The following is a 13271-nucleotide window of genomic DNA, read 5'->3' as shown; positions in this document are numbered from 1 at the left end:
TCTGCCATCCTATAGCTTGTCATTTCATCCTCTTAACATGATTTTTCATAGAACCAAATTTTTTAAATTTGATGAAGTCAAATTTATGATTTTTTTTTTAAATCATGCTTTTGGTGTCAAGTCTAAGGACTCTTTGCCTAGACCTAGATCACAAAGGTTCTCTCCTGTGATTTTTTTTCTAAAATTTTATAGATTTACATTTTATATTTGTCTGTGATCAATTTTGATTTAATTTTAGGATAAAGTGTGACATTTAAATTGAGGTTCTCATATCATTTTCTTTTTTTGCCTATGGATGTTTTGCCTATGGCTTCAACACCATTTGTTGAAAAGACTTACTTTCCTCTGCTGAATTGCTTTTGCAAATTTGTCAAAAATCAGATGGGCAGGGGCTTCCCTGGTGGTGCAGTCGTTGAGTATCTGCCTGCTAATGCAGGGGACACGGGTTAGAGCCCTGGTCTGGGAAGATCCCACATGCTGTGGAGCAACTAGGCCCGTGAGCCACAACTGCTGAGCCTGCGCGACTGGAGCCTGTGCTCTGCAACAAGAGAGGCCGCGATAGTGAGAGGCCCGCGCACCGCGATGAAGAGTGGTCCCCGCTTGCCACAACTAGAGAAAGCCCTCGCACAGAAACGAAGACCCAACACAGCCAAAAATAAATAAATAAATAAATAAAAGTCTCATTAAAAAAAAAAAAAATCAGATGGGCATATTTGTGTTGGTTCTCTTGGGTCTCTATTCTGTTCCATTGTTCTATGCACTTATTCCTCTGTCAATACCACAGTCTTGACTATTGTATCTGTATAAAATTTTAAAAAACAAACAGGCCAATTCCTCCCACTTTAATATATTCAAAGGTTTCTTTTTGGTATGATGAAGATATTCTGGAATCAGATAGTGGTGATAGTTGTACCACTTTGTGAATATACTGGAAACCACTGAATTGTACACTTTTAATGGGTAAATTTTATGGTGTGTGAATTATATCTTAATACTTTAAAGGAAATGTGCAGAGCTGTAGGAGAAAGTAACAGGTCTCCTACAGTCAAGAAAATCCTAACTTGCCAGGACTGTCCTCAGCGCTGCTTCTCAGCCCTCGTTTCCAGTTTGGAGCATTACCTACCTACTTCTGCTGCCTCACTGACCTGAAGTTTATTTCTACCCTAATAGATGTTTCATGAGAGCTCTTGATGGGGCTGAAATTTTCCTCTAGGTCTCTAGGTCACCTCAAAGTATCTGAAGTATTTTGCCTACTTCGCCTACGCAATTGCATTTGTTTTATATAATCTCCGTGGAGTCTTTGATTCTTGCATTTGTCCAGTTGTTTGATTTCTGACCACTTGTTTGGCCAATACGCTGTATTTTCTCTCTGCTGTTCAGCTCTATACTTGGATCAAACTAGGCTATCTGGTTATGCAAACTTCTTATCTTTAGTTTCTGTATGCCTATGATCACTATCTAAGGTCTAGCTTCAGTAGTCTTTAAATTTCTTGACCTTGCACTCCATCAGTAAAAATTATTTTTTCATATACCATCACAACATATATCTATCCATGTACTAGTATATTTATACATTTTTGTTCAGATCACTGTTATTGCATTAAAAAGCATCACAAAACCTAATGATATAAAACAGCATTTTCTTATGCTCATGTACCCTGTGGATCAGGAACTCGGACAGGGAATTATAGTCTAACTTTGCTCCATAATGCCTGGAGCTTCAATTAGGAAGTTCAGTTGCTGGAATCATCTAAAGACTATTTTACTCACACGCCTGGTGCCTAGACTGGGCTCGGCTATACGTTTGAAGTATCAGGGTGTTTTATAGCATGGATTCCCACACAGCATAGTGGTTTCAAGGTATTTGGATTTCTTACATGGTGGCTCAGGGTTGCCAGGGCAAGTGTTTCAGCAAACAAGATGAAGGCTGCATGGCCTAGGCTGGGAAGTTGCACAGTCTTCCCTCTGCCATACTCTATTAATGCAAGTATATTCAAATTCAAGAGGAGGAGACAAGGACCTATCTCTTCATAGGAGAAATGCCAAAGAATTATGGCTATGCTTTAACCCTTCTGCATGTGACATTACATACACTAAAAACATAAATTTAAAACCATGAGATAAAAATAAACATCAATATAAGTTGTAATATTTTCTTTTTGCCCCATTGAATCACCTTGCTCATTCCTTTGGGTACGGACCCCACACTGGGGATACATTGGTCTGAATAAGTGAGAAGCAACACTTGTCTGCTAAAGCCTTAATGATGGTTGATGTTCACATATGGGCCACACTCTCATGGATGAACCACTTTTACACGCATTTCCCAACACACTTGTTGCAACTCTACCCCTCTCTCTTCCACTCTAGAATTTATATTACAATGCAAAGAAATAAGAATGACATTTTTGCAGGAGTAACTTTGAATCCATCCTCATTTGGTAATAAAGATTATTCACAGTGTGATAGTAAGAAATTACTTGCATCTCACTTCACAATAGATTGTGACACATCAGTGTAGTGACACAAGGATCAACAGTTGTTGTGTGAAGTACTGTCATATAGGTATGGTCTTGCCCCCCTCCCCTTGTTCTGGAATTCATCTCTGAAAAAGATTTGCCCAAGATAGTGGGTGATGGATGGATAATTTTTTTTTTAAACATCTTTATTGAAGTATAATTGCCTTACAATGGTGTGTTAGCTTCTGCTTTATAAAAAGTGAATCAGTTATACACATACAATATGTTCCCATTTCTCTTCCCTCTTGCATCTCCCTCCCTCCCACCCTCCCCATCCCACCTCTCTAGGTGGTCACAAAGCACCGAGCTGATCTCCCTGTGCTATGAGGCTGCTTCCCACTAGTTATCTATTTTACATTTGGTAGTGTATATATGTCCATGACACTCTCTTACCCTGTCACATCTCACCCCACCCCCTCCCCATATCCTCAAGTCCATTCTCTAGTAGGTCTGTGTCTTTATTCCCGTCTTGCCACTAGGATCTTCATGGCCTTTTTTTTTTTTTTTCCCTTAGATTCCGTATATATGTGTTAGCATACTGTATTTGTTTTTCTCTTTCTGACTTACTTCACTCTGTATGACAGACTCTAACTCCATCCACCTCATTACAAATACCTCCATTTCATTTCTTTTTATGGCTGAGTAATATTCCATTGTATATACGTGCCACAACTTCTTTATCCATTCATCTGTCGATGGACATTTAGGTTGCTTCCATGTCCTGGCTATTGTAAATAGAGCTGCAATGAACATTTTGGTACATGACTCTTTTTGACCTATGGTTTTCTCAGGGTATATGCCCAGTATTGGGATTGCTGGGTCGTATGGCAGTTCTATTTGTAGTTTTTTAAGGAACCTCCATACTGTTCTCCATAGTGGCTGTATCAATTTACATTCCCACCAACAGTGCAAGAGGGTTCCCTTTCCTCCACACCCTCTCCAGCATTTATTGTTTCTAGATTTTTTGATGATGGCCATTCTGACCGGTGTGAGATGATATCTCATTGTAGTTTTGGTTTGCATTTCTCTAATGATTAATGATGTTGAGCATTCTTTCATGTGTCTGTTGGCAATCTGTATATCTTCTTTGGAGAAATGTCTATTTAGGTCTTCTGCCCATTTTTGGATTGGGTTTTTTTTTTTTTGATATTGAGCTGCATGAGCTGCTTCTATATTTTGGAGATTAATCCTTTGTCAGTTGCTTTGTTTGCAAATATTTTCTCCCATTCTGAGGGTTGTCTTTTGGTCTTGTTTATGGTTTCCTTTGCTGTGCAAAAGCTTTTAAGTTTCATTAGGTCCCATTTGTTTATTTGTGTTCTTATTTCCATTTCTCTGGGAGCTGGGTCTAAAAGAATCTTGCTGTGATGTATGTCATAGAGTGTTCTGCCTATGTTTTCCTCTAAGAGTTTGATAGTGTCTGGCCTTACACTTAGGTCTTTAATCCATTTTGAGTTTATTTTTGTGCATGGTGTCAGGGAGTGTTCTAATTTCATGCTTTTACATGTACCTGTCCAATTTTCCCAGCACCACTTATTGAAGAGGCTGTCTTTTCTCCACTGTATATGCCTGCCTCCTTTATCAAAGATAAGGTGACCATATGTGTGTGGGTTTATCTCTGGGCTTTCTATCCTGTTCCATTGATCTATATTTCTGTTTTTGTGCCAGTACCAAACTGTCTTGATTACTGAATCTTTGTAATATAGTCTGAAGTCAGGGAGCCTGATTCCCCCAGCTCCATTTTTCGTTCTCAAGATTGCTTTGGCTATTCGGGGTCTTTTGTGTTTCCATACAAATTGTGAAATTTTTTGTTCTAGTTCTGTGAAAAATGCCAGTGGTAGTTTGATAGGGATTGCATTGAATCTGTAGATTGCTTTGGGTAGTAGAGTCATTTTCACAATGTTGATTCTTCCAATCCAGGAACATGGTATATCTCTCCATCTATTTGTATCATCATTAATTTCTTTCATCAGTGTCTTATAATTTTCTGCATACAGGTCTTTTGTCTCCTTAGGTAGGTTTATTCCTAGATATTTTATTCTTTTTGTTGCAATGGTAAATGGGAGTGTTTTCTTAATTTCACTTTCAGATTTTTCGTCATTAGTGTATAGAAATGCAAGAGATTTCTGTGCATTTATTTTGTATCCTGCTACTTTACCAAATTCATTGATTAGCTCTAGGAGTTTTCTGGTAGCATCTTTAGGATTCTCTATATATAGTATCATGTCATCTGCAAATAGTGACAGCTTTACTTCTTCTTTTCCGATTTGGATTCCTTTTATTTCTTTGTCTTCTCTGATTGCTGTGGCTAACACTTCCAAAACTATGTTGAATAATAGTGGTGAGAGTGGGCAACCTTGTCTTGTTCCTGATCTTAGTGGAAATGGTTTCAGTTTTTCACCATTGAGGACAATGTTGGCTGTGGGTTTGTCATATATGGCCTTTATTATGTTGAGGAAAGTTCCCTCTATGCCTACTTTCTGCAGGGCTTTTATCATAAATGGGTGTTGAATTTTGTCGAAAGCTTTCTCTGCATCTATTGAGATGATCATATGGTTTTTCTCCTTCAATTTGTTAATATGGTGTATCACATTGATTGATTTGCGTATATTGAAGAATCCTTGCATTCCTGGGATAAACCCCGCTTGATCATGGTGTATGATCCTTCTAATGTGCTGTTGGATTCTGTTTGCTAGTATTTTGTTGAGGATTTTTGCATCTATGTTCATCAGTGATATTGGCCTGTAGTTTTCTTTCTTTGTGACATCTTTGTCTGGTTTTGGTATCAGGGTGATGGTGGCCTCGTAGAATGAGTTTGGGAGTGTTCCTCCCTCTGCAATATTTTGGAAGAGTTTGAGAAGGATAGGTGTTAGCTCGTCTCTAAATGTTTGATAGAATTCACCTGTGAAGCCATCTGGTCCTGGGCTTTTGTTTGTTGGAAGGTTTTTAATCACAGTTTCAATTTCAGTGCTTGTGATTGGTCTGTTCATATTTTCTATTTCTTCCTGGTTCAGTCTCGGCAGTTTGTGCATTTCTAAGAATCTGTCCATTTCTTCCAGGTTGTCCATTTTATTGGCATAGAGTTGCTTGTAGTAATCTCTCAGATCTTTTGTATTTCTGCAGTGTCAGTGGTTACTTCTCCTTTTTCATTTCTAATTCTATTGATCTGAGTCTTCTCCCTTTTTCTCTTGATGAGTCTGACTAATGGTTTATCAATTTTGTTTATCTTCTCAAAGAACCAGCTTTTAGTTTCATTGATTTTTGCTATTGTTTCCTTCATTTCTTTTTCATTTATTTCTGACCTGATCTTTATAATTTCTTTCCTTCTGCTGGCTTTGGGGTTTTTTTGTTCTTCTTTCTCTAATTGCTTCAGGTGCAAGGTTAGGTTGTTTATTCGAGATGTTTCCTGTTTCTTGAGGTAGGCTTGTATTGCTATAAACTTCCCTCTTAGCACTGCTTTTGCTGCGTCCCATAGGTTTTGGGTCGTCGTATCTCCATTGTCATTTGTTTCTAGGTATTTTTTGATTTCCCCTTTGATTTCTTCAGTAATCACTTCGTTATTAAGTAATGTATTGTGTAGCCTCCATGTGTTTGTATTTTTTACAGATCTTTTCCTGTAATTGATATCTAGTCTCATAGCGTTGTGGTCGGAAAAGATACTTGATACGATTTCAATTTTCTTAAATTTACCGAGGCTTGATTTGTGACCCAAGATATGATCTATCGTGGAGAATGTTCCATGAGCACTTGAGAAAAATGTGTATTCTGTTGTTTTTGGGTGGAATGTCCTATAAATATCAATTAAGTCCATCTTGTTTCATGTATCATTTAAAGCTTGTGTTTCCTTATTTATTTTCACTTGGGATGATCTGTCCATTGGTGAAAGTGGGGTGTTAAAGTCCCCTACTATGATTGTGTTGCTGTCGATTTCCCCTTTTATGGCTGTTAGTATTTGCCTTATGTATTCAGGTGCTCCTATGTTGGGTGCATAAATATTTACAATTGTTATAGCTTCCTCTTGGATCGATCCCTTGATCATTATATAGTGTCCTTCTTTGTCTCTTGTAATAGTCTTTATTTTAAAGTCTATTTTGTCTGATATGAGAATTGCTACTCCAGCTTTCTTTTGAATTCCATTTGCATGGAATATCTTTTTCCATCCCCTCACTTTCAGTCTGTATGTGTCTCTAGGTCTGAAGTGGGTCTCTTGTAGACAGCATATATATGGGTCTTGTTTTTGTATCCATTCAGCCAGCCTGTGTCTTTTGGTGGGAGCATTTAATCCATTTACATTCAAGGTAATTATCGATATGTATGTTCCTATTCCCATTTTCTTAAATGTTTTGGGTTTGTTATTGAAGGTGTTTTCCTTCTCTTGTGTTTCTTGCCTAGAGAAGTTCCTTTAGCATTTGTTGTAAAGCTGGTTTGGTGGTGCTGAACTCTCTCAGCTTTTGCTTGTCTGTAAAGGTTTTAATTTCTCCATCGAATCTGAATGAGATCCTTGCTGGGTAGAGTCATCTTGGTTGTAGGTTTTTCTCCTTCATCACTTTAAGTATATCCTGCCACTCCCTTCTGGCTTGCAGAGTTTCTGCTGAAAGATCAGGTGTTAACCTTATGGGGATTCCCTTGTGTGTTATTTGTTTTTTTTTCCCTTGCTGCCTTTAATATGTTTTCCTTATATTTAATTTTTGACAGTTTGATTAATATGTGTCTTGGCGTGTTTCTCCTTGGGTTTATCCTGTATGGGACTCTCTGTGCTTCCAGGACTTGATTAACTATTTCCTTTCCCATATTAGGGAAGTTTTCAACTATAATCTCTTCAAATATTTTCTCAGTCCCTTTCTTTTTCTCTTCTTCTTCTGGGACCCCTATAATTCGAATGTTGGTGCGTTTAATGTTGTCCCAGAGGTCTCTGAGACTGTCCTCAGTTCTTTTCATTCTTTTTTCTTTATCCTGCTCTGTAGTAGTTATTTCCACCATTTTATCTTCCAGGTCACTTATCCTTTCTTCTGCCTCAGTTATTCTGCTATTGATCCCATCTAGAGTATTTTTAATTTCATTTATTGTGTTTTTCATCATTGCTTGATTCCTCTTTAGTTCTTCTACGTCCTTGTTAAATGTTTCTTGCATTTTGTCTATTCTATTTCCAAGATTTTGGCTCATCCTTACTATCATTATTCTGAATTCTTTTTCAGGTAGACTACCTATTTCCTCTTCATTTGTTAAGTCTGGTGTGCTTTGACCCTGCTCCTTCATCTGCTGTGTGTTTTTCTGTCATCTCATTTTGCTTACCTTACTGTGTTTGGGGTCTCCTTTTCACAGACTGCAGGTTTGTAGTTCCCGTTGTTTTTGGTATCTGTCCCCAGTGGCTAAGGTTGGTTCAGTGGGTTGTGTAGGCTTCCTGGTGTAGGGAACTAGTGCCTGAGCTCTGGTGGATGAGGCTGGATCTTGTCTTTCTGGTGGGCACATCCACGTCTGGTGGTGTATTTTGGGGTGTCTGTGGCCTTATTATGATTTTAGGCAGCCTCTCTGCTAATGAATGGGGCTGTGTTCCTGTCTTGCTAGTTGTTTGGCATAGGGTGTTCAGCACTGTAGCTTGCTGGTCATTGAGTGATGCTGGGTCTTGATGTTGAGATGGAGATCTCTGAGAGATTTTTGCCGTTTGGTATTACGTGGAGCTGGGAGGTCTCTTGTGGACCAGTGTCCTGAAGTTGGCTCTCCCACCTCAGAGGCACGGCCCTGATGCCTGGCTGGAGCACCAAGAGCCTTTCGTCCACACGGCTCAGAGTAAAAGGGAGAAAAAATAGAAAGAAAGAAAGAAAGAAAGAGGCTATAATATAGTGAAGTAAAATAAAGCTATTGTAAAGCAAAGCTATACAGACAAAATCTCACCCAGAAGCATATACATATACACTCACAAAAAAAAGGAAAAGGGGAAAAATTAATATATCCTGCTCCCAAAGTCCACCTCCTGAATTTGGGATGATTCGTTGTCTATTCAGGTATTCAACAGATGCAGGCACATCAAGTTGTTTGTGGAGTTTTAATCCGCTGCTTCTGAGGCTGCTGGGAGAGATTTCCCCTTCTCTTCCCTGTTCGCACAGCTCCTGGGGTTCAGCTTTGGATTTGGACCCGCCTCTGCGTGTAGGTCGCCTGAGGGCGTCTATTCCCCGCCCAGACAGAACGGGGTTAAAGGAGCCGCTGCTTCGGGGGCGCTGGCTCACTCAGGCCGCGGGGAGGGAGGGGTACGGAGGAGGCGGGGCGAGCCTGCGGCGTCAGAGGCCGGTGTGACATTGCAGCAGCCTGAGTCGCGCAGTGCGTTCTCCCGGGGAATTTGTCCCTGGATCATGGGACCCTGGCAGTGGCGGGCTGCACCGGCTCCCGGGAGGGGCGGTGTGGAGAGTGACCTGTGCTCACACACAGGCTTTTTGGAGGCGGCAGCAGCAGCCCCAGCGTCTCACGCCCGTCTCTGTGGTCCGCGCTGATTGCCGCGGCTCGCGCCCTTCTCTGGAGTTCGTTTAGGCGGCGCTCTGAATCCCCTCTCCTTGCGCGCAGCGAAACAAAGAGGCCAGAAAAAGTCTCTTGCCTCTTCGGCAGCTGCAGACTTTTTCCCGGTCTCCCTCCCAGCCAGCTGTGGTGCGCTAACCCCTTCAGGCTGTGTTCACGCCGCCAGCCCCAGTCCTCTCCCTGCGATCCGACCGAAGCTGAGCCTCAGCTCCCAGCCCCGCCTGCCCCGGCGGGGGAGCAGACAAGCCTCTCGGGCTGGTGAGCGCTGCTCGGCGCCGAGCCTCTGTGCGGGAGTCTCTCCGCTTTTTCCTCTGCGCCCCTGTTGCTGTGGGATCCGCGCTGTTAGCTGCGGCTCGCGCCCGTCTCTGAAGTTCGTTTAGGCGGCGCTCTGAATCCCCTCTCCTCGCGCACCAGGAAACAAAGAGGGAAGAAAAAGTCTCTTGCCTCTTCGGCAGCTGCAGACTTTTTCCCGGGCTCCCTCCCGCCTAGCTGTGGTGCACTAATCCCTTCAGGCTGTGTTCACGCCGCCAACCCCAGTCCTCTCCCTGCGATCCGACCGAAGCCCGAGCCTCAGCTCCCAGCCCCGCCCGCCCTGGCGGGGGAGCAGAGAAGCCTCTCGGGCTGGAGAGTGCTGGTCAGCACTGCTCCTCCGTGCGGGAACCTCTCCGCTTTGCCCTCCGCACCCCTGTGGCTGCGCTCTCCTCCGTGGCTCCGAAGCTTCCCCCCTCTGCCACCCGCAGTCTCTGCCCGCGAAGGGGCTTCCTAGTGCGTGGAAATCTTTCCTCCTTCAGAGCTCCCTCCCACTGGTGCAGGTGCCGTCCCTATTCTTTTGTCTCTGTTATTTCTTTTTTCTTTTGTCCTACCCAAGTACAGGGGAAGTTTCTTGCCTTTTTGGAGGTCGGACATTTTCTGCCAGCGTTCAGTGGGTGTTCTGTAGGAGCAGTTCCACGTGTAGATGTATTTCTACTGTATCTGTGGGAAGGAAGGTGATCTCCGCGTCTTACTCTTCCGCCATCTTCTCTCCTCCCGCCCGGATGGATAATCTTGAGATTGACATATCATCATAGTGAAAGGCCAGGGACATGTAAGAGGAAATTCAGCACAGAGACAGATAAGGACTAAGGGAATCTAAAAGTAAAGATCACAGGATAGTAATATGATAGTAATATATAATTGTAAATATCTGCTCTTCTGTGCCATGATGTAACACCCTCTTCAGCTGTTACAATTGTGTCCCATGCTGGTGTCCCCTGTCCTTCCCCTGAGTGGCACAAGCTGAGAGAAGAGAACCCTTGCTGGGTGGCAAAAGTAAACAAGATAGAAAATTTCAAAGAATAAGAAAGTGGAGGGAGAGCTAACCGTGGGGATATAAAACCACCCTGGAGCTTGGGGAAATCTTAGAGAGGGCAAGAACATTTACACAGGACTCAGAGTGGGAATTCAAGCCAATTTTGTAAATCTCAAAGGACACGATGTAATATTTGATTATAAAAGCATAAAGCCAAAAAAAAAAAAAAAAAGGTTGGCTGGCAATGGGCCAAGAGTCCAGTTTCCTCCAGTCCTTGTTGACAAAGTAAAGGAACCTGACTCAGCTCCCTGTAAAATAAGATCAGGAGAACCTGCCATGCCATAAGTACGGCCGACAGAAAGCAACGTTAGCCTCCATCATCCACTGCTCTGCCTCATGTATGCGCCACCATCGTGTGAGATTCAACAGCAAAAACATCCTGTCTCAAAGGAGAGGCACACCAAGGAAAGTACAAGATGATCTATTGGAACATGGCAAGAAAAGATTGGAACTTCCATTTCTACTTGTTTTTTATCTATGTTTTTAAAATGTGCGAACTGCCTTAGTATAGAAGAACATATATATCATTTATAAATACATGTATTTTAAAGATGGTATGCACAAATTGCTTTTACTGATGAGCATTTGGGGATCAAAATGTTGGATATTGCAAATTTAGAAGATAAGATGTGGTTTTGGGGCAACCTAGAGTTGAATCAGAGCATGCCTCTAGGGTAGACTAGCAAGAATCAAAGAATCTGCTAAGCTCTAGATAAACTAATAGGTTTTCCTCCAGTTTTTTTATATGTATCACAGCAGTTAGTTGCCTTCGGGACTGTGATGGGTGAGAAATGCTAAGATGAATTACACAAGTTCCTTGGGAAAAAATCTGCTAAGAGAGGACAAAATCCCTTATAATATTAAATTGGCTCGTATATCACTGCAAGCCATAAATCCTGGAAGGTACGTATTGATACTTCCCTGATTCTTCCACTGTTAGCAGTTAACAAGATTCAAACTCACAGTAGGTGTTTTACCGTGAAGACAGAAGGAATTGATTTTTTTTTGGTGAGGCACTTTACATATGTTAATTCATCTAACCCTCATTGCAGCTCTGTAAAAAAAATAGCTAATATTACTCCCATATTACAGGGAAGGACCCAGAGACTATGTAATTTGTCTATTATCTCACAGCGAGGAAGGGAAGAGCTGAAATTCAGATCCAGTTTTTCTTGATCCCAAATGTCCTGGTCTTAGACTGTGTTTCCTCCCATCTAGATAAAGATAAAGAAGTTCTTTGAAGGCTTAGGATTTCAAAAAGATATTTTCCCCCTGTTTTTGGAGCAAAGGAGAGGCACAGCCCACAGCCTTAATATTTTGAAAAGGAAGGAGACACATTTAAAGATTATCAAAATTCATTTTAAAAAGAGAAAGTGAAATCATTAAAACTCTGGTCACGGAGTTTAATTGTTGACCCCTGAATGATTTGTGGAGCTCCCTTTGACACTCAGCAACCGAATGTTGAATTAGAGAAATGATAACTGGAAAAAGTTAATTGCCATCTCCTTCCCATTAAACAATTTTGTGAGACAATTCAAGAGAGTAGATGGCTTTGCAATATCCATGCATCATTTGTTTGCTAAGTCACTCAGCCCTGCATACTATTTATTTTCCAATTCAGAGCTAAATACATCTATGACCAAAAAAATAAAATGGGTCTAGAAAAAGAGTTGATGTGGGTTTGTTGAAAAAAGGTCAGTGGGGGTCCTCTCAGCAATAACCCCACTGGACAGAGACCATATCTCCCCTTAAAGTGTATGCACTTCAAAGTATGCTATTAAATGATAAGAAGGAGGAGGAAAAATGTAATTTCTCCAGAATAACTTTTGCAACCACAAAAATATCTTGCTCATATGGACACTCAGTTCTTATTAGTTCATTCCTAAATGTACATTGGTGGGGCCTATGATGAAATACTTAGAATATCTAAGGAACTGTGTCTTCTGGGAGTTGCAGATAACAAAACCATTGTCCGTAATAATCATATTTCTATTGTCTGAAAAGGTGAGGAAAAAAACACATGGGGACTACAGATGTGAGTAAAAATTGATTCAGTACAGTGGGCTTAGAAACAAAACTACTAATAAATTACAAAAGAAAATAGCAAATCTCATCTGAAGAATTTCGTGAGAGGTGTTGTTATGAGATATTGGAAGGTGTTTTTTTTTAAGCATGTTTTTGGTTTTTTAAAAATATTTATTTTATTTATTTGGTTGTGCTGGGTCTTAGTTGCAGCAGGTGGGCTCCTTAGTTGTGGCTTGTGGGCTGTTTAGTTGCGGCATGCATGTGGGATCTAGTTCCCTGACCAGGGATTGAACCCAGGCCCCCTGCATTGGGAGCTTGGAGTCCTAACCACTGCACCACCAGAGAAGTCCCGAGGTAGTTCTTTTTTTTAAAAAAGGAAAAATACGAGGTTTATACTCACTGTATAAAATTGTCTGATAAAATACGTGGATAGTCCATTAAATATTTGCAGTATTTTATATACTCAAATCCTGTTTCAATGATGTTAAATATGCATAACATTTTTAAAAATTTGAAGCATTAGTAATTAAATTAGAAAAAAGTCACTAGAGTCAGCATAGAATTACCAAAGATGGGGAAGGCATTTGTTGTCCAAGCCTGACATCACTTATCCTGGAATATCTACTTTTAAAATATAATTTTCTCTCCTTCATCCTCCGCAATCCTGTTGAAATCTTCAGCTTTGCTTTGCTTTTCTTGATTCAGTAGCCTCAAAACTTTCTTGAAAATAAAGTTTGTCCCACGAGTCAGTTGATATGGTAGTTAGCTATGCTTATCACATGCTTCATCCCTTTTAGGGCCTTTGGATAAGTTGTTAACTTGACCTTGATCCAAAAGAAAAATAGATTCCTTACGTTCTCCCTTATTTTATCTAC

The sequence above is a fragment of the Eschrichtius robustus genome, chromosome 16, assembly GCF_028021215.1.
Source record: "Eschrichtius robustus isolate mEscRob2 chromosome 16, mEscRob2.pri, whole genome shotgun sequence".
Lineage (NCBI taxonomy): Eukaryota > Metazoa > Chordata > Mammalia > Artiodactyla > Eschrichtiidae > Eschrichtius > Eschrichtius robustus.
The sequence above is the reverse complement of the archived record's forward strand: the minus strand, read 5'-3'. Positions refer to the sequence as shown.